General features: G+C 41.3%; 1 protein-coding gene and 1 pseudogene across 19 annotated transcripts in view; both read right to left on the minus strand.

Moving 5' to 3' along the window:
- Positions 1-20,146, minus strand: part of LOC149321295 (membrane-associated guanylate kinase, WW and PDZ domain-containing protein 1) — a 607,636-nt gene that overhangs the window by 315,057 nt on the left and 272,433 nt on the right. The gene's annotated exons all lie outside the window — the stretch shown is intronic.
- LOC149321297 (transmembrane protein 161A pseudogene) lies at positions 2,556-3,361 on the minus strand (annotated as a pseudogene).

The raw sequence follows: 20,146 nt of genomic DNA on the forward strand, positions 1-20,146 counted from the left end.
AACAGATCCTAGCTAGCCATATTCACTACAAACAATGGAAATTAGTGTCTTGTTAGTCACTTTTAATAATCTGTTTCCTACAAACCACTGGTCTGGGATACAAAATACACTTTCCTCCTGTTTCTTTCATGACACCTCTACAATCAACAAAGTGCAAGTCAGCATTTGAACCATGTGATATTCCTCTGTTACCATTTAATATAATGGCACATATATGTCTGTACCGGGCTTCCACTCCACCAAATGCATTGGAGGAAGTAAACTGAAGTCTACGAAAGCTCATGCTGCCAATTTCTTTCTTTCAGTTAGTCTTAAAGCTGCTACAAGATCTCTCTACAATGGGAATTTTAGTGTGAGATAAGCTTCCCTGAGAACATCTGATATAAGGCAGGGTATAATGAAAAACCACTGAGTGACCTTGGCAAGTCACACTCTTTCAGCCTCACAGGATGGCAATGGCAGCCCCCGTCTGAAGAAATGTGCCAAGAAAACCCCATAATAAGTTCATCTTAGGATTGTCATAAGTCGGAAACAACTTGAAGGCACACAACAACAACATAATAAGAGATAAAGGAAGGATAAGGCAGAGCTTAGTTTGAACCATCAAGGCCATTCTTGTATTTCTCTGCTCATGCCAGTTCAGAAATTAATTATTTAAAACAAACTAATTTAGTGGTATTTTTTCTCAGCTTTAACGCCATCTTCTGATCACCATCACTTCTTAAGGTATATAACATAACTTGCCTCCCCTTCAAATTATTATACTAAAGCGTCTTTTTATGTTAGTCTACAAATAATATCCACACCAGAAAATATAGCTAGTGTTGTTTTGCTCTGATGTATAGTTTGTGTGTAGCTAAGGTGTTTCCATCATTATATAATGTTACCTTTATAATTCTATTGTGTTTAAAATATTGCATGAATACATGTTATATTGCTTGAATGCTGCAGCAAGTATTCAACATAAGTAGAGGATGGGGCTTAAAAGTCTTGAAGGCAGTACTTCAGTAGCTCTGTAGTACCTTTTTTATTTTTTGGGCATTTGGTATATAAATGGCATAAGAATATTTCATAAATGTGAAGAAGTGAAATCCCAAGTGTCACTTGAGTTTAATCATTCATGATTCCTGGTTATCATATTTTTTTTCTTTTCCTTTCTTTTTTTTAAAAAAACACCTGCTTTTAAAAAAATAAAATAAAATTTTATTCCCATGCACAAAATAAATACACAAACCAAAATCTGTGTTGCTAAGCGTTAAGTTGTTCAGGAAATGTGAGATTCCTGTAGTTTGGTAAATTGTCAAAACTGTATATTATTGACCATTGTTAAAACTGGATCTGTCACTTCATTTCCATAAACATAGGATTTTGTGTTTGAATTGACATTCTTGCACACAGATGACTTATATAGGTTGGTCCCTGGCTTTCCATTCCACCAAATGCATTTGAGGAAGTAGTCTGAAGTCTATGAAGGCTCATGCTGCCAATTTCTTTCAGTTAGTCTTAAAGGCGAAACAAGATCTTTTTACTTAGTGGTTGATAAAGTTTGGAGTTGTAGCCAAATGTAAGTGTGGATCCAAGTCCGGGGGGGGGGGGGGGGCAACTAGTACAAGATTTTGTTTCTAACATCAGCAAACCAAGTCAAGGTTAGGATGCCCTTCTGGAGTGTGTGTGTGTGTGTGTGTGTGTGTGTGTGTGTGTGTGTGTGGTAGGACTTCTGCTATTAGAAGGTCGAAACTATTCCTTCAGTGCAGAACCCATATCTACCCCAGGGGTTGATATGAGATACTACAACCTGCCTGATGTAGGACTATCAAAATTCCTGAAACAAGTGCAACTGTGAACAGTCAGAAATGTCTCAAATCTATTTCCCCCTAACATTGCAAATTGCTACTTTCAAAGTATTTCCTTCCCAAGTGTCCTAGGTCAATGGGAACCAAAGGAAAGGCAAAGATTCTAACAGAAGGTGACAGAAGCAAGGCTGAATCTGTTTTTACCTGTAGTCGAATCAGAATACAACTTTTCAATGAGGGATTCTGTAAGGAGGGGTCTTCTTTTATAATATCCTCCACCACCCCAACCCAGCTCAACAAATGCTTAAAGCAAAGTGCTATACAAAGGGAAGTGCTATACGAACATCTCCCACAGAAGTCTATCAATATTTAAACATAAGCTCCCAATTTGTAGAAATGAGTGGCATTTCTAATATTTGAACACCAGTAACAATTCAAGTAAAGCAAACAATGATATGGAAGTTCAAACAAGTAACAAAAAATAAATCAAAGACAGTCCCAATAACTAAGAGTCTCTGCACCAAAACTGACTATGCTTATAAAACATCTCATCACATCATGAAAACACCAATTTTTTGGAAAATTTGGCCAGAGGATGAGCAAAGTCTGGCCAGCATGCCATTATAGGATGGAAATAACAATTGCTCCTCCATTCTAACCTGATGCTGTCAAAATGTTGGTTATAAAGCAGCTTATGTTGGCTGGGGGCACAGTTTTCATACCTGCTACAAGGACCACACTACTAGTACTGTCACATCACTTCTAGCTGCTATTAATCAACAAGAAAAGGGCAAGAAAAAGCCAGTTGCCCTTCATCTTGAGGGCATCTAGATGAGTCTGAGCCAGTCGTAGGCCTGGAAAGGTCAGGAAGCCGCCAGGGCCGGCCTGAAGGTTAACTTACTCAAAGGGATCGTCCACTCCCAACCTTCCTCCCTCAGTAAGACTTCCAGGCTGTCACTGATGTTGGTCAACCCTGCGTCAAGGCCAAATTCAAAATAGACTTCACAGATGACGAGGACCACCATGGCGATCAGAAGGAAGAAGAAGGTGAAAGCCAGGCAAACGGAGTGCTCCCCACCTTCCTTGGAGCGGAAGTAATGCCGCATCACCATGAAGAAGATTTCTATGGAGAAGACGATGGCGAGCAAGCACCAGAGGATCCCAATGTCGGCTTCTTTCCGGGCATCCACCAGACAGTAGTAACCTTCAGTGAAGAGGTAGACAAGAGCGGAGTAGGCCGCAAAGTCGAAGTACCACTGTTATTCCAGGAAATAGCAGAGGACCAGAGCCTCCATGGTCGTGATGGGGCTGCTCTCCAGCTGCAAATTGATATCTCTGGGAACCGAGGAGGGCTTCTCATCCGTATCTCCATTGATCCTCCATTCTCGCTTGCCCTTTGGCTTTTGCTTGCCTGCCAGGGCTAGGAGCTCCTCTTCGGAGGGATGTTTGTAGTGATGTAACCTTCCATTGCAGAGAAGCCATCGGGCAAAGGACCAGTCAGGAGCCATCTTCGGCATGATGCTGGCCACAAGAAGGGAGACCACCAGCTGGATGCCCATCACCACCATTTTGCTGCTAGAGCTCAAGGCAATGGAGCCACAAGAAAGAAAGTCCTTTTGCCCTGAGCCTTTTGTTCTGGTTGCAAACTGCAGGCGGATGCAAAAGTGGATTTCAAGGCCTCATATAGCCAATGGACTACACTTGCTTGTTCTGTTCTAAATAGTGAATGCTCAATTATATGCTTTCCAGCTAGAAGGTTCTTGCTTGGCTTTCTCCTGTTCCAGTTTACACCTTAGAAGATGGGGCTTCAGGCAGTAAAGAGGTGCCACATGCTGGGTATTGTATCCCAGAAAGCTAGATCAAGTCCATAGGGCAAAAATTTCCAAGCTATATGGACCCATTGTGAAACTAGATGAAATGCATTTCTATGTGCTCTTTCTCAACTGGATATCTTTTCTGTCTTCTCCCTCATCCCACCTGCTCTGATATCTTCACATTTATGAGAGAGAGACAGAGAGAGAGTAGGTAGGTGCAGGTTTGGCAGAAAGGCTTGGGAAACCATTTTAGAAGGAAATAGGAAAAGAGCAACATACGAAGGTCCTTAACTCAGTATGTTAGAACACTGTTCCATGGAGCCCCACAGTGCAAACTCTGACTGGCAAAATTATTCAATATCCCTGTTTGCAGTCACTGGTATTCACTGGTGATATCCAGTTCAAGTGCTAACAAGGCCCAAGCCCACTTAGCTTCCTAAATCAGAAGGGATGAAGTATGTTCAGAGTGATATGTAGGCTGCTTTGATAGCCAGCTATTATAGGAAACTGTTTTCCTCTTGCAAATATATGGCAGTAAGGACCTAATGGTACATATATGGACCAATTATGGAACTCATTAAGCTGGCTCCATCTGCTTTGAGCTTCTGGCGGGCAGCTAAAATAGTGCTGTTCCACATGACCTTTTAATATTTCAAACCACTCTGTTTTAATTATCTTAAAAATGTATTTCAGGATTGTTTTTAGATTTTTTAAAAAAATTAAAGAGTAGTTTAATATATTTGGGGCTTTTTTTTAAACCAAAACTATATTTAGCTGTTTTGACTGCTTTTACTTGTTCATCGCCTTGGAAGTCCTTGTGGACTGGGGGGCAATACAGAAATACCAGAAAGAAAGATTTAAGCTCACACCTGTTCATAAAAATAAGATCACCTTGTGTGTCATGCCAGGAGAAAGATGAGATAAAAATAAAATACTTACTGAGTGTGCCAGTATGACACTCATCTTACCACATGCCCACCTTATATCTTTAGGTGTACTCCTAAACTATATTAACACAGAGAGGGTTACAGAAGGAGCAGTATAATAGTCACTCCCTGTTTTTCAAACCACTGAATCAAGACGTGTTGGCTTTACTTCCCTCCCACTCAAGAAATAAAAAGATGCCCTAGGCAGCAAAGAGGCAAGGTTCTGTTGCTGGGCATGCTGCTATTTGTAGGCAGAAGGAACATGAACAAACAGATTTAGACTTCTCATGAGAGAAACCTCACCAGCTTTGGGGCAACCGCATTGACCATAACTACAGTTGCATTCTGCCACTTGAATACATAACAAGAAAGCGTTTCACAGGAAAGGAGTCATAAAATCAGCAAGGGAAGCATTAGATCCCAAAAGGTATTAAGCATTGTAACTTTTAGAACTGAATATATTATGGCTTACATACTTCTGACTCCAGCTTCTGAAATCTAATTCAACACTTCGAAAGACAATAAAGATTTGCCTGAGCTCTTTCTCAGATACTCTGTATTACCTGAAAGACCTCACCCTACATTTTCTACTGCAATACACACATATTCTTCCCTCCAGTAGGCATTCATACATATTGAGTACAGCCCTTTCCACAGTGAACTTTCTTCCTCCTGAAACTATCTGTTAGCTTTCTGTTTTCAACTAAGAATGCCTAATAAGAGCTATGTGGATACCATTTGTATAAGCAGCAGGGACGTAGCCGGGGGGATGGGGGTGTTCTTGGGGTCGAGACCCCCCCCCCTTCCACTAGAAAAATGAATGGTGTGTGCTGCTGCGCCGCCACACCCAAGCCCCATTATAATGGTGGCACTTAGTCTGGATCACTAAAATCCTAACTACGTCCCTGTAAGCAGCATTGACTGTAGAAGGCAGAAGAGATGAAGACATGTATGGAGCTGGGTCATAACAGGTCACATATCTTTACTGCAAAGCTTAAAAACAAAAAAGGGTCAGGACACTGGGGAATAACTCTGGGTTCAATACATGTTATTTGTTGTTCTTGCTGTTGTATGACTTCAAGTTGTTTCAAACTTATGGTGATTCTAAGGGAAACCTGTCATGGGGATTTTCTTGGCAAGATTTGTTCAGAGGGGGGTTCCCTTTGCATTCCTCTGATGCTGAGAGTGTGATGTGCTCAAGGTCACCCAGTGGGTTTCCATGACTGAGCAGGCATTCAGACCCTGGTCTCCAGAGTCATAGTCAAATGGTCAAACTACTACACCATATTGACTCTCAAAAATACAATAACATAAAAGTCAAAGCCAGGGCAGAGTTAACAACTGTTGCCTTTAGCCATTTGTTTGTTTGTTTGTTTGTTTGAAAAATGACTTCTTCCATCTAGGAAAAGAATCTTGAATTTAACTGTACAAGGTAAAGGTAGATCAGTACTCCATCTGTGGAATCTGTAGAGATTGCCATTTTACATATGCAGAAACACCAACAGCCTTTACTAAGTAACAGTATTTAGGAAGGACATTGCTAAAGCCAGATACACTTTTTAATTACTCAGTAGCCTTAAAAGGCATGGCTCTCATTTAAAACCAATCACATCTAATGTCACTTTCACAGTGCAGAATCCTTGTACAGCAATACGGTGGAGTCCATGTAAATACTGACTTATTCCCCCTTTCCATCTACCTTTTCATTATTCTGTAGTATCTCATGATACACATTTCTAAGAAAAAAGGCTTCAGGAATGGTTTTTCATTGCCTTCTTCTGCATTGTATTAGCATCTTTACCATTACCTATGGCGTCTCTCTCTCTCTCTCTCTCTCACACACACACACACACACACACCCATCCCACTGCTGCTGCTGCCCAGTAGCTATCTGGTACATTTAGTCTGGCTCCTCAGCAAAAGTCCAACTGACATGGGAGATCCTGCCAACAGCATTGCTACCACCATCATCATAGCCTACTGCCTCACAGTAGCACATAATCCCACCACCACAGAAAGGTAGTGCCAAACAGGGATTTTGGCTCTGGTTGTATATATAGCTGTGAAAGCTAAACAGTGAATAAGGCTAATCAAAAGAAAATCAACTTATTTGAAACAGGGTGCTGGATAAGAGTTCTATGGATCCTGTGGGCTGCTAAAAAGTCAAATAAATGGATCCAAGAGCAAATCAAACCAGCACTCTCACTAGAAGCAATGATGACGAAACTGACACTGTTGTACTTTGGCCATATCATGAGAAGGTATGACTCATTAGAAAGAACTACAAAGTGAAAAGTGGAAGGCAGTAGGAAAAGAGGGAGACAGAACTACAGGTAAATTGTTCCCACTTCTCTTCCTCCTACTTTAAAACTCAGTGCCAGCAACACAACAAAAACCCACCTACCCACTCAAAAAATTCCTGTAAAATTCCTCCAGTGTGCAGGTAGGTCTGCCAATGAATAGTTTTCTGCTTCCCCAGCTTGTTTCTGTTGAATAGTTTTAATTACAACGGAGCCAAACTTCCACTGTCACATCTCTGAACGTTTGTGAACTGAGCATATGCTCATTCAGTATTGCCTGGCACAGCCACCCACCTTTATCTTTTTGATTCATTTCTGAAGCCTTCTCACCTCAAGACTTATGTTAATTTCTTGCTGGTTAAATTTATCTTGTGATGTAACGTTGCTATTTTCCCTTCTGAGACGTGTGTGCCCTCAGCAGTGGATTTTGTGAGCTGCAATCAATGAAACATGCACTCATTTCCAAGGATAATATTTTTTGGAAAATATGAGGAGAGATTATTAACAATGCACATTTTCAGGTACTGCGTTTCCTGTCGCCCTCAAGCCTCCTGCAGTAATGAGGATTTTGGTGACCAAATTATTTCCTGCAATTTAAGTTTCATGTAGTAAATCTTAAGTTTGCACATTAATTCATTCTCATGATAAATAATGGATCATTAAAATGACTAACTTTATCAGTTACACTGCATCCAAAGGATTTTCAAATGCAAATGATTTTGAATTAACCAGCATTGCTAATGAAATATCTAACTGTTCATGAGGGATAACTGAAAAATTTCTACAGAGAAGAGTACATTTCCAACTCAAAACCACCTAAAGAGAGAACAATCTTTTTTTAAAAAAAAAAGTGTACAACATAAGAATTGGAATAATATCAACATTTAAAGGCCCCAGCATTTAAATTTTAGCTTCGTGGGATTTCTTCCAAGACAAATGAAAAGGTAATCAACTTGGCATCTACAGGTAAAGCATTTTTTTTTCTTCTCAAATTTGGACTGGACTGACATGTTTTACCTCAACACCTACCAAAATGTTCCTGATTCAAAGCATGGAGACTTCTTGGGGAATCCATTGTTCTCTGTCTACAAAGAGGCCTGTGACCTCACTGGAATGGAGATATATTGGATTGCAAAAGAGGGGTCTCTGTTGAGATGCAAATGGACTTTACATTTCCTGGACTTTTCCCAATTGCTGCATGGCCAGAGGAGGAGGGGTCAGCCTGCTAAAGCTACCCTCCCCGCACCATCTTAACTAAGGACAGAAACAACAAAATGCAGGCATCTTACATTTCTAAATTTTCTCCTGTTTGGTACATAACATCTTGCTTGATGAAGAAGCAAGTGAAGCTTTGAAAGCTTGCAACAAGTATATTGTTCATTTAGGTTGGCCAATAAAGGTATCATTAGTTTTTTTGTGGGTTTTTCGGGCTGTGTGGTGAAAGATCAGGAAGAAACTCTTCTAGTACATGGCCACATAGCCCAAAAAACGCACAAAAATCTATGGATGCCTGCCATGAAAGCCTTTAACTTCACAAAAGTATCACTGTTAAGTGGAATTTTGTTTGAATCTGAGATACAGTGTCTTCCTGAGAAAAGTGATCATTTGTACCAAACACTAGTGTGTGAAGCCAATCACAAAAGAATTTACCTGTGGCTGTAACTCTGTGTACTAAACTGCGATTTGGGCATGATGAAGTAGCAACAGAATAATGGACAAGCAACAGAGAAAAATTACGTACTGTAGTTTGGTTTGAAGCAATCGTTTTCAACCCAAGATCCTCCAGATTGCTGGACGTAACTGTGAGAGCCCCCAGACAGCTTGGCTGATTGTAAGGGATTCTAGGAGTTGAGGTCCAAAACACTGGTCTAGAATGTTATACATACTTGACCAAAAACAGCAACAACCCACAACAACTTAGGTCTTCTCAACAAAAGCAAGTCTTGGAAAATTACTTCAACTTATGTTGTTAACTGCTGTCAACCTATATCGTACTGTTGTATGCCTTTAAGTAATTTTCAACTTACGGTGACCCTGAGGCAAACCTATTATCTGGTTTTCTTGGCAGGTTTCTTTGGAGGTTTGCCATTGCCATCTTTAAGGTTGAGAGTGTGACTTTCCCAAGGTCACCCAATAGGTCTCCATGCTCAAATGGGATAAGAATTGTAGTCTAGTGCTCAAACCACTACACCAACTTAATTTATACTCAACGTAAAATCTGATATAAACTGTTGCTAGAGTGACCATCATGTACACAGCTGATGTCTTGCTGATAAATTAAATCTTAGTGTATTGTTCTAAGAATTTCTTTTTTTACAAATAACTTCTTCAGGCTATGCCAACAAATTACGCTTTGTTGGGACACTCTAATGCACTTCTGTTAAGCATACAGCTGGTATTTAAGTTATGCTTGTTATGCTAGCTGGTAGATGCTTTTCTGAGTACACAGCTTTGAAGAAAAGGCATCTGGAACTAAAAAGAAATAGCTGATTGTGTCCTCTGCCAAGTTTCAGTAAAGATGTCTGTATAACACACTCTTGTTTAGTTTGACTAACAACTTTCCCAAAATGGACAGCTGTTTTAAAAGATGAACTTTGGATAACATAAGCTTGGTTTCCTGAAGGGCCTGAGAGGCCTCTCTTTCACCACTGCTGCTTTAATCATTACTGGACTTTCAGCACTTGCTCAAGAAGTAAGGATTCCAAAATCAATAGAGAAATTAATTCACAGTTCTAGTGCTTAACTCTTACAAAATGATGGGAGATGGTTCCATCACGTCTCTCCCACTCCTGAGTTAGATCAAAATTTTAACCTGAATGTATAAAAGCTAAATATTAAGCTATTAAAGTATTCTTTCTCTACATACACACACAGTTCCCTTATGAATTCATAGGTGTACAGTGACAAGATCACTAGCATGGTAAGTATGGTAAAATGAGGCATATATTAGAATTTGATTTATTCTTTCTATCTTACTTTTTTATTGACAGATGTACAAAGCAACTTACTTAATCAGACACAGAAAAGCAATATATGAAGCACACATTCCTAATGAAAAGCTAAATATTTTGAAAGAGAAGCTCCAAAACAGCAAGTTAAAAGTCAAATGTCACATATGGCAGGAAGATTCAAAATGCCTTATGATGCATGAACTAGGAAAGTTTATGCTATTGATGCAATACTAACAATGAATAATTCTACTCTAGTCATGACTAGTAACTAGTAAGTTCCATTGTTTCAATGGGTCTACTGTATTATGCCTAGTAACTAGTACACTCTATTGATGCAACTGGTCTATTCTTGTTGGGACTATCAACAAATAAGTTCCATTGATTCAGAACATTTTGAGTCCCTGTAACAGGAGGAAAGCGAGATATAAATAAAGAGAATAATAATAAATAATAATAATCGAGTCAGAAACTAACTGGATTTAGGCCTAACAGAGCCACTGCTCAGCAGGACTCACTGACAATGTTATTTTGTCGTCTCACAGAAAGGCTCCTGTCACAGGTATTTGTGCATCCAGTCTCATGTAAGGGTGAGGACATGAGAAGGCTTACACAAAACACTCCTTGAAGTATTGCGATTCCCAGCACAACAAAGGCTAATTCCAGCCCTTTTGAAACTGAACACATAATTTAGTCAAGCAGAAAGAAATTATTTTTCATTAAAGCCAAAAGCCTGGTTATTCCTACCAAAAAAAATCTTTAAATAAATAAATAAACATTTATTTACCTATAGCTTCAGGAGGAGGGGGAATAGTGGAGAAATGGTAATAGTAAGGAGGTCTTCCTTCTGCAAACTACTACATCTCCTTAAAACAGAGATGAGGGTTGTGTAACGTGATAGAAGTTGTTGGACTGCAAACCCACATCATTCCTCACTGTTAAGCAATGCTCTTCTCCACCCACCCACATCTCAGCATCTCACAAAATCCAGATGGTCACAGGTTCCTCAAAAAACAGAGTAAACTACTCTCATACAATGTGAACGCATTCATGTGCATACACTGACCTGGAAGTTATGCAAGAACTCAGCTGCAAAGACTATGTCATAAAATAAAGACAGAGTTGGCTTCACATCCTCCAACAGTCCACTGGATCAGACAAGCCAATGTAGTCTTAGGATCATTTTAAAATTGTGGCCAACCATATCCACCCAAGAAGACGGAAAACAGGGTCTGAAAACAACAGTTCTTTTCCGTTGCTATTTCCCAACTGGTATTAAGAAGAACATTGTCTCTTAAACTTGAATCTGCCTACAGCCATCATGACAAGTAGCCATTGTAATGGCCATTTAAAGACATCTAAGCTAGGAAGTGGTCAATCCCTGTCTCCTGGCAGTGAAGCCCATAAATTAACTGATGAATTCCATGAAGGAGTGCTTTCTTTTCTGCTTCCCCAATCTCTGTCAATCAGTTTCACTGGTCGACCCTGAGCTCTACAGCAATTAGTCAGACACAATGAGCTTTTGTTGCTCATAACGCAAACTGGGAATAGCAGTTATATTTGGGGCCAGACCTAGGAACTCGAAGAAGACTGTAAATAACAACAGTGATGACAACAGTGAGAGAGGAAAGACGTTAGCTCATGTTACAAAAACTGCAAGATTTGAAAAGTTGCAATTCAAATATAAATTTAAAAAGCATTACAAACATGTTCATATTGTCTTTGTCTCTTCTGGGTGGTCTGACTCCAAACAAAGCTAACAGACCCTTGCTAGGAAACTCTGAATCACCATTATGTTTGATCACTGGTGCCAGAGGGGAGATACTGGACACTTACTGAGGAATAAGTTTAATGTTTTCATTCCAAAGAATTGATTGTTTCAAAGCAGTGCCTGTGTTTTTAAATGCTTACTAAATCCTGCAGAAAGCATCTGTCAGTCTCATTCCTAATCTACATTTTTGATAAGGGGAGCTGTTACCTGGGATAACTTTACTTATAATTTTAATGTAAATGATTGGTAGATCATCCAGAAAGGTCATCAAAAAATCACAAAGTTTACACATTTCAGGCAGGCTCCGCCCAATTAAGATTTTCTATATCTGTACAGTGATAGATATTTCATGACCTTTTTCTCTCTCAATCCTTTAACCTCCTCGCTCTCACCGAAACCTGGCTCCCAGACCATGATACTGCTACCTCCGCTGCCCTTTCTTTTGGTGGTCTCTCCTTCACCCACACTAGCCGTCCTGAGGGTCGAGGAGGAGGGGTTGGTATCTTGCTATCTAACTCCTGCCAGTTTCAAGTTCTATCTTTTTCCCCCAGCTATCATTTCTCTTCTTTTGAGTTTCATCCTATTAGACTCTTTTCTCCTCTACAGCTCCAGGTCGCAGTTATTTATCGCCCTCCTGGCTCTGCCACCCAGTTCCTCTCAGACTTTGAATCATGGCTGACATTCTTCCTTTCAGATTCAGTCCCCACTCTGATCCTAGGTGACTTCAATATCCACGTTGACGATTCCAATAACCCTACAACATCTCGCTTTAACTCTCTGCTAGCTTCTTTTGGCCTCCAACCACACTCCAATGCTTCAACTCATTCTCTTGGTCACTGTCTTGACCTAGTTCTTGTTGCAAACTGTGCCATTTCTGACTACCTGGCACTTGACTTTCCACTATCTGATCGTCATTTAATCTCCTTTGCTCTTACTTATACTCCTCCTCCTTGCCATACTATTCAACGCCATTTTCGTAATCTTCAGTCTGTTGACTCTAACCATCTTGGTCTGACCCTGGTTTCATCTCTCTCTTCCCTAAATCTCGGGGATTCTGCTGATTCAGCTATGTCTTTCCTCAACTCTTGACCATTTTGCCTCTGTCTCTGTATGCACTTCTTCCTCGAAGAGTAGGCCTCAGCCCTGGCTTACCCCAACATTAAGTTTCTCCGGTCCTGCTCTAGAGCGGCCGAACGTCTTTGGAGAAAGTCCTAAGAGTGGGCTGATTTTATCCATTTCAAATTTGTTCTTTCTTCCTTCTCACGCGCCCTCTCTATGGCAAAACAGAATTATTACAAATCATTGATCTCCGCCAATGAGAGGCGCCCGCAGCGTTTGTTCTCCACCTTCAACACTTTGCTTAAACCTCCCTCACCTCCTGTCTCTTCATCATTCTCTCCTTTGCTAATTATTTCATCTCTAAGATTTCCACTATTTGCTCTGATAGCCCCCCCCCCCCCCGATTCTTCTTCTGCTCTTAATTTTCTATCGCCCTCGCCTAACAAATTTTCTGTGTTTCCTCCTGCCTCTTTGGATGAACTCTCTACACTTCTGAACTCTTGCAAACCTGCAACCTGTTCTCTTGATCCAATTCCTACTCGTCTTCTAATCTCTATAGCTCCCTCCTTTCTGCCCTCGCTTCTCCATATCTTCAATCTCTCTCTCTCTCTACAGCAGTGCTTCTCAATTATTTTCTGTCATGCCCCCCCTAGGAAGAAGAAAACATTTCGCGCGACTGAAAATAGTATCATTTGTCTATAAAATTGTTATACGTACACCTCAAACGAGCCCCCCTTTATGGAGCCTTGCACCCCCCCTGGGGGGCGCGCCCCACTATTTGAAAAGTACTGCTCTACAGGCTCCTTCCCTTCGGACTTCAAACATGCTCTCATTTCCCCAATTCTGAAAAAACCTTCTCTTGACCCCTCCTCTTTGTCTAGCTATCGTCCGATTTCTCTTCTTCCCTTTCATTCTAAGGTTTTGGAACGGGTTGTTTATTCACGCTGTCTTGAGTTTCTTGAAGCCAACTCCATCCTTGATCCCTTTCAGTCTGGTTTCCGTCCAAGGCATTCTACTGAGACAGCTCTCACTAAGATTTCGAATGACCTTTTACAGGCCAAGGCTAATGGCCTTTACTCTGTACTCATCCTTCTTGATTTGTCTGCTGCCTTTGACACTGTTGATCACTGTCTTCTAGTTGATATACTTTCTGACCTTGGGTTCTCAGACTCTGTTCTTGACTGGTTTAGATCTTACTTGTCTGGCAGATCTTTTACAGTAGTTGCAGGGGGCCAGACTTCTTCTCCTGTTCCCTTATCTGTTGGAGTTCCCCAGGGCTCTGTTCTGGGTCCCCTTCTGTTTTCTCTCTACACACTGTCCTTAGGAAAACTCATTAGCGCTCTTGGCTTTTCCTACCATCTGTATGCCGAGGACACCCAGCTGTATCTTTCCGCCCCCGACCTTTCTCCAATGCTTGAACAGCAAGTTTCGTCTTGCCTCACAGCTGTCTTGCAGTGGATGCGCCATCAGCGTTTGAAGCTCAACATGTCCAAGACGGAGCTTCTTGTCTTTCCTCCTAAGCCCACCCTTCAACACTCCTTTTCTGTCTCTGTGGACAACATTTCTATTCAACCAGTCCAGCAAGCCCGCAGTCTTGGTTTTATCTTTGGCCTGTTACAGACTGCCAAAATAAAGCTGCTTCGGGTCTCTTTGGAGGTATGCTGTTTAAATGATGCATGCATCCTAAGAATCCGGAAGCTGCACCAAAGCTGCACTCCATTGCTTAGGAATGGAGTATGGCTTTGGCGCGACCTCCAGACTCTTAGGACGCATGCATCATTTAAATAGCATACCTCCAAAGAGACCCAAAGCAGCTTTATTTTGGCAGTCTGTAACAGGCCTTTGACTCTTCTCTGTCGTGTATCCCTCAGATCCAGACCACAGCCAAGGCTTGTAGATTCTTTTTGTACAATATTGCCAAAATCCGACCATATCTCTCCGCCTCTACTGCCAAGATCCTGGTCCATGCCCTAGTGATCTCACGACTTGATTACTGTAACGTCCTCCTGGCTGGGCTTCCTCTTTCTCACTTCCGTCCTTTAATTTCTGTCCAGCATTCAGCTGCACGCATTATCACTTCCACCCACCGCTCTGACCACATCTCTCCTGTGTTGGCATCCCTTCACTGGCTCCCCCTCCCTTTCAGCATTCAGTATAAGCTCCTGCTGTCGACATTTAAAGCCCTCCATGGACTGGCCCCTCCTTACTTACCAGACCTTCTTTTTCCTCACCTTCCCACCAGGGCCCTCCGTTCTGGTAGTCAAGGTCTGCTGTCTCAGCCCAGGATTTCCTCTGCCCCATCCCGGATTCGCCCCTTTTCACTTGCTGCCCCTCACTCCTGGAACCTTCTTCCCCCACAAGCAAGAGCTATCACTTTTTTAACCAGCTTCAAAACGGAGTTGAAAACCATCCTGTTCAGAGAAGCCTTCCCAGGCATTGCATAATTGTCGCTTACTATTTGATGTTCTTTTGGTGCCTGTTTATCAAACCATTTCCTGTATTGCTATTATATGCATTATCCTACTTGAGAGTATGTATTTTCCCTGGAAAATGATTAACCATCCATTATGAAGCCAAGCCCTCCCTCCAGTCCATCTGCCTTGGTCCAGGCCTTGGAGGTAGAGAGGAACTGCTCAACCTCTTACCCTTTCCCTCCACCACTCCCTTCTCCTTCTGTGTCATGTCTTTTTAGATTGTAAGCCCGAGGGCAGGGAACAGTCTAACTAAAAAGTTTGCATGTACAGCGCTGTGTAAATTTACAGCGCTTCATAAATAAAGGTTAATAATAATAATAATAATAATAATGACACTTTTCGGTTTTAATCCTATAAAAACAGTGTGTAAGTTCCCCCGTGGTGACACTAGCCTCTCAAGAGTCACTTGTTTCAAGATTCACTTTACTTATGTCCTACTAATTTCACTTAGGGTTGACTTTTAACAATTGTGCAGAAAAGGGCATTTCAGCAGGCATTGCTTGTCACACAACCAAATAAAAAGCAAACCCGGCTAAAAATCACCCTTTCAACGCAACCATGAAGGATACAGGGACCCTCTCCAGATTTCACTCTAGCAACCCTAATTTCAATGAGTCTCCTCTTGCTGGGACCAAAACTGGATTTACCCAAGATGGTGGTTACGATTCTATGAAACTTGACCATAGGGCTATAATAGCTGTTCTTGTTCTTATTGTTGCTTTCTACATAAGCCTGGCAACAGAATAAGCATGTCTAAAGGAAAAGCAAAAAAGCTGAGTAAATAATTGTCTGTAAAAATTAATACTAGAGTCTGGTTGCATACAGCTCTGCAGTTCCTCCCTCCACAGAGCAATTCTAATTCATATACAAATGAAAAGGCACAATCCTCAACTTTGCCACAGTCCTTTATTTGACAACCAGAGCATTGACTCTCTGCCACCTACTGCTGCAATTTACCAATTATTCTAAAATGAATAAATGAAACTGGGCTAGTTTCTGGCCAGAACTGGAATATTGGATATCAAATTGTGTGATCTCTCTCTCTCCCTCTCTCTCTGTCGCTCTCACACACATACACAGGTATATGTGTATAACATGGGGAAAAGCTTTTGAAATCCATAGAACACTTTTGGCTGGTAAGTTCTTGGCAGCATTACTTTACTTCTTTATCTCTCAAGGGTTCTTTTTACAGACTGGGATGATATTCAGTAAGAGAAGAAGTTAAAGATTCTGTCTCTGCATTTCACTAGAAGCAAATCAATATTGAATGAACTTCAGATGTACTGTGCTGGATTCTCTGTTGTGCCAAGAACCCAGCACACCAAATGCTGCACGGTAACCTTGCTTCAAAGGGAATATTTTGTTATGTGAGAAGGAGCAGATTCGGCTGAAAGCACTTTACCTTCTCAAGACTGTTGCCTGGAAATCACTGAATGATCAAGGCCTCCTCATCTCCCCCCCCCCCCCCACACACACACACACAAACAAGCAATAGGGAATGAGGAGACAATTGTAAGTTGTATACTTCAGCCATGAATCTTGGTTGTGAAATACAACCATCTAATTTATATATAAGGATATCTCTGTGGTAAAGGGATGGAGAGGACAGGTAGTTTGTAAGCCTCTATTGTGAATCAAGCCCTGAAATCACTTGCAGTAATTACGCATGGAAAACTCTTCGGTCACAAACAAGTGCTGGAGATTCCTGATTGTATCAGGTATGCTTCCATTTTTAGCCTTTTTTTTTCTCCATTCATTCAACCGACCCCAAACCGAAAAGCCTTTGCATTATAAGTGGAAAGTTATCATGGCCCTCCATAATATTTTATAAAGCAATCCAGTGTCCCAAGATCCATTTGAAGAAGGGTTCCTTATTTTCCTGCTCATCAAACGCAGGCTTTTTATTAAAAATAATACATGACATGGAAATCAATTTCTCAGCACAGCAAAAACAGGGAAGCAGAAGGAACCTACAGAGCTTAGAATGGACCTTTAGACAGGAAGGGACCAGAATGTACTAAGCAGGAAGAAGACAAAGATTCTTGTTTTCTTAGCAAAGTTACGCATGAAGAAAAGGCTGGGCACCCTTTCACTCTACACTGTTATAGCACTAATCATTCCACTTTAACTGTCATGCCACCATCCCAAGGAATTCTGGGCTTTGGGGTTTAGGGAGGGCCATTTAGAATTCTCAGCCAGAGAGCTCTCATGTCTTTGCCGTTGCTGTTACTGACTTAAGGAGAATGTATCATTCAGTTTTCTTGGCAAGTTTCTTCAGAGATTTGCCATTGCCTTCCCCTAAGGATGAAAGTATGTGACTTGCCCAAAGTCACCCATTGGGTTTCATGTCTAAACTGGGAATCAAACCCTGGTCTCCAGAGTCACAACTGAACATTCAAACCACTATGCCATGATGGTTCTACCAAAACCCAGGATTCTATAGAATGAAGCCACAGCTTAAAGTGGAATCATATTGCTAGAATTATGGGGGAAAGCTCTTAGAGTGTTCCTAGAAGTTTCCTCCCCAAAACCATGTTGCAGCAAGGGAAGAGGAATGGTGGGTCCAAACATACACATTAAATTATAGTTACTATAATTAACAGTCATCTGAGGCCTTGAACGGGTAGGATTGTAAGTCCACACTTACCAAAATTTCAACATTTGCTTCCGATTGGGTAAGATGATGAGAGTTTTGTATTTATTTTTCATTCTTCAAAGAGATACATGAAAGTGCAACAAAAATATGGATGCTAAACAAGCAAAATATTTGCATTCATATACTACACTGAGCAGGTAGGAGCATAAAGGGGGACACAAATGTAAAAAGTTTGTGAACCACTGCACTGAGATTTTGCTGGAAATTAATGGCACTTGTCTCACTGGAAGATGAGCCAGTGTATGAGTTCCCATGTCATGGATCAGGTACTGGAAGAATATAGGCAGGGTAGACTTCAGGATAGTTTGGAATATGGGTCTCTCTCGGTTTCTGTCATTTGTTGTTGCTTGTAAGTAGTTGTTTTAGGTAGAGCAGCTATCTATGAACAAGCTATGTCTCTTCCTTGTAAGAAGGAAGAGTCAGGGTTAAGGATGGGCTAGACAATTTTGCTTTGTCTTTTAATTGTATCTACTAGGGAAATTCCCAATTGTTTATTTTTCTGCTGTATTTTTGCCCATATGACCTCCTTGTGTTTCTTTTCTGCTGGCCTATTCCTTTCTTTTTTTATTCTTTCATGAATGATACTAACAATAACTCTATCACATGAAAATATGAATATAAGAGCCTATAGCTTAAGTGCAAAGCTTCTGAGCTACCCCTTTCCTCTCTTTCCCTTCTTTCTCTCTCTTTATTGCTGTCTATTTCATTTCTCTTCCTCTCCTAAATTCCTGCTGCTATCAGAGTCAGCCTTGGAAGCTGGCAAAGTGAGTGATTCCCTAGAGTGCCATCTTGGGTGGGCAACACATAGAGGTCATACACACCCAGCTGAGCTCAGTGGCTGTGAATTTGAAACCACTGTATCTGCAAATGTAGGCTGCCTTACTTGTGGCCACGATGCTGGATCAGACATGCAGTTGGGGTTCCTTCTCTTTTATTACTTGAGAATGTATCTTGTTGGAGAGAGCACTCTAACCATCTTCTGTATTAATGGAAAGAGAATCATCGACCTTGTCCCGTTTCAACACACCATCTTCCAAAGTCACACTATCACTGATGAAGGATCCACTGCTTCAGAAGACAGGAGAAATTTCTTCATGCTAGTTATTTTTTTCACCAACCAGCTTTGTACCGGTGCTTTACATTTTCTTTTTGAGCATCAGATAGTATTTTTTATAAGATATATTCACTGGTAAACCTCACCTTAGTAAGTGGTACTGACATCCCTTGCACTAGCAAATTGGTTGGCTTACGAGACAGTTACTAGGTTTCACAGTGTGTTCATAACAGCTGTAAATATACACTGGACTGACTATGTGACGAATGTTGCTGTCCTTGAGCAAGCAGGGATCACCAGCATTGAAGCCATGCTATTGAGGACGCAGCTGCGCTGGGCAGGACACGTTTCTAGGATGAAGGACCATCACCTCCCAAAAATAGTATTCTATAGTGAACTAGCCATGGGTCAGCGTAAGAGGGGCACCCCAAAGAAGAGATACAAGGACTCCCTGAAACAACATCTTAGGCTTGGCCAAACTGATCACCAACAATGGTCTGCCCTGGCCTCGCATCGGGAGGCATGGAGACGCACTATCCACGATGCTGCAGCCTTTTTCGAAAGCTCACGCCGAACGAATCTTGAAGAGAAATGACAACGCAGAAAGAACCGCAACCCGGAAACATCACCCAAGGAGACTTTCCGCTGTGCTTTCTGCAACCGAACCTGTTTATCCCGGATTGGCCTTTTTAGTCACCAACGCACTTGTACAAAGCGCGGGATGAGTCCTTCCTGAATCTTCATTCGCGAAGCAAAGCCAGAGAGAGAGAGAGAGATCTTCTGGGGCAATGATAATTTTCAAATGTTTTTGAAACTTTAAAACTGTAGCATAAGGTGTTACTGACCCTTAAAGACTAGTTCTACCAATCCAAAAGAAGATTTGCTTCCTGTATTTGAGAAGGGAATGTTGAGGCTGAGGGAGGTATATTTATCATTCCACTTGATATCAGAGTAAAAGGTCCTATAAATTTGTGCATAGAGCTCTGGTACATGATACATCCCCCATGCTTGTACACACCTATATATGTCCTTGTATGAGTAGGCAGCCTGCCCCTCAACATCACACCTGCCCAAGCTCCATAAACTCTCACGATAGTCCTGAGAAGCTGGTTGTTGGCAGAAGGGAGGAACCAGAGGCATTCCCTGCCCAGCATGCTATTTACACCGGGGTACCTTGACAAGGGTGTGCATGGAGGTACTACTGCTTAATATATTGGCATTAGGTGAACTACATCGGAAGAAGTAAGTGCTCCTCATAGAGGGCAAATCTGAGAGCAAGAGAGACAAATTCAGCCCCCCCTTGAGTCTGAAGCTGGTATTTTACGTTTTGTGAAAAGCCATTTATTCTTCA

This window comes from Sceloporus occidentalis, unplaced genomic scaffold (assembly GCF_023333645.1).
Source record: "Sceloporus occidentalis isolate IW3139 unplaced genomic scaffold, rSceOcc1.0.p SCAF_1, whole genome shotgun sequence".
Lineage (NCBI taxonomy): Eukaryota > Metazoa > Chordata > Lepidosauria > Squamata > Phrynosomatidae > Sceloporus > Sceloporus occidentalis.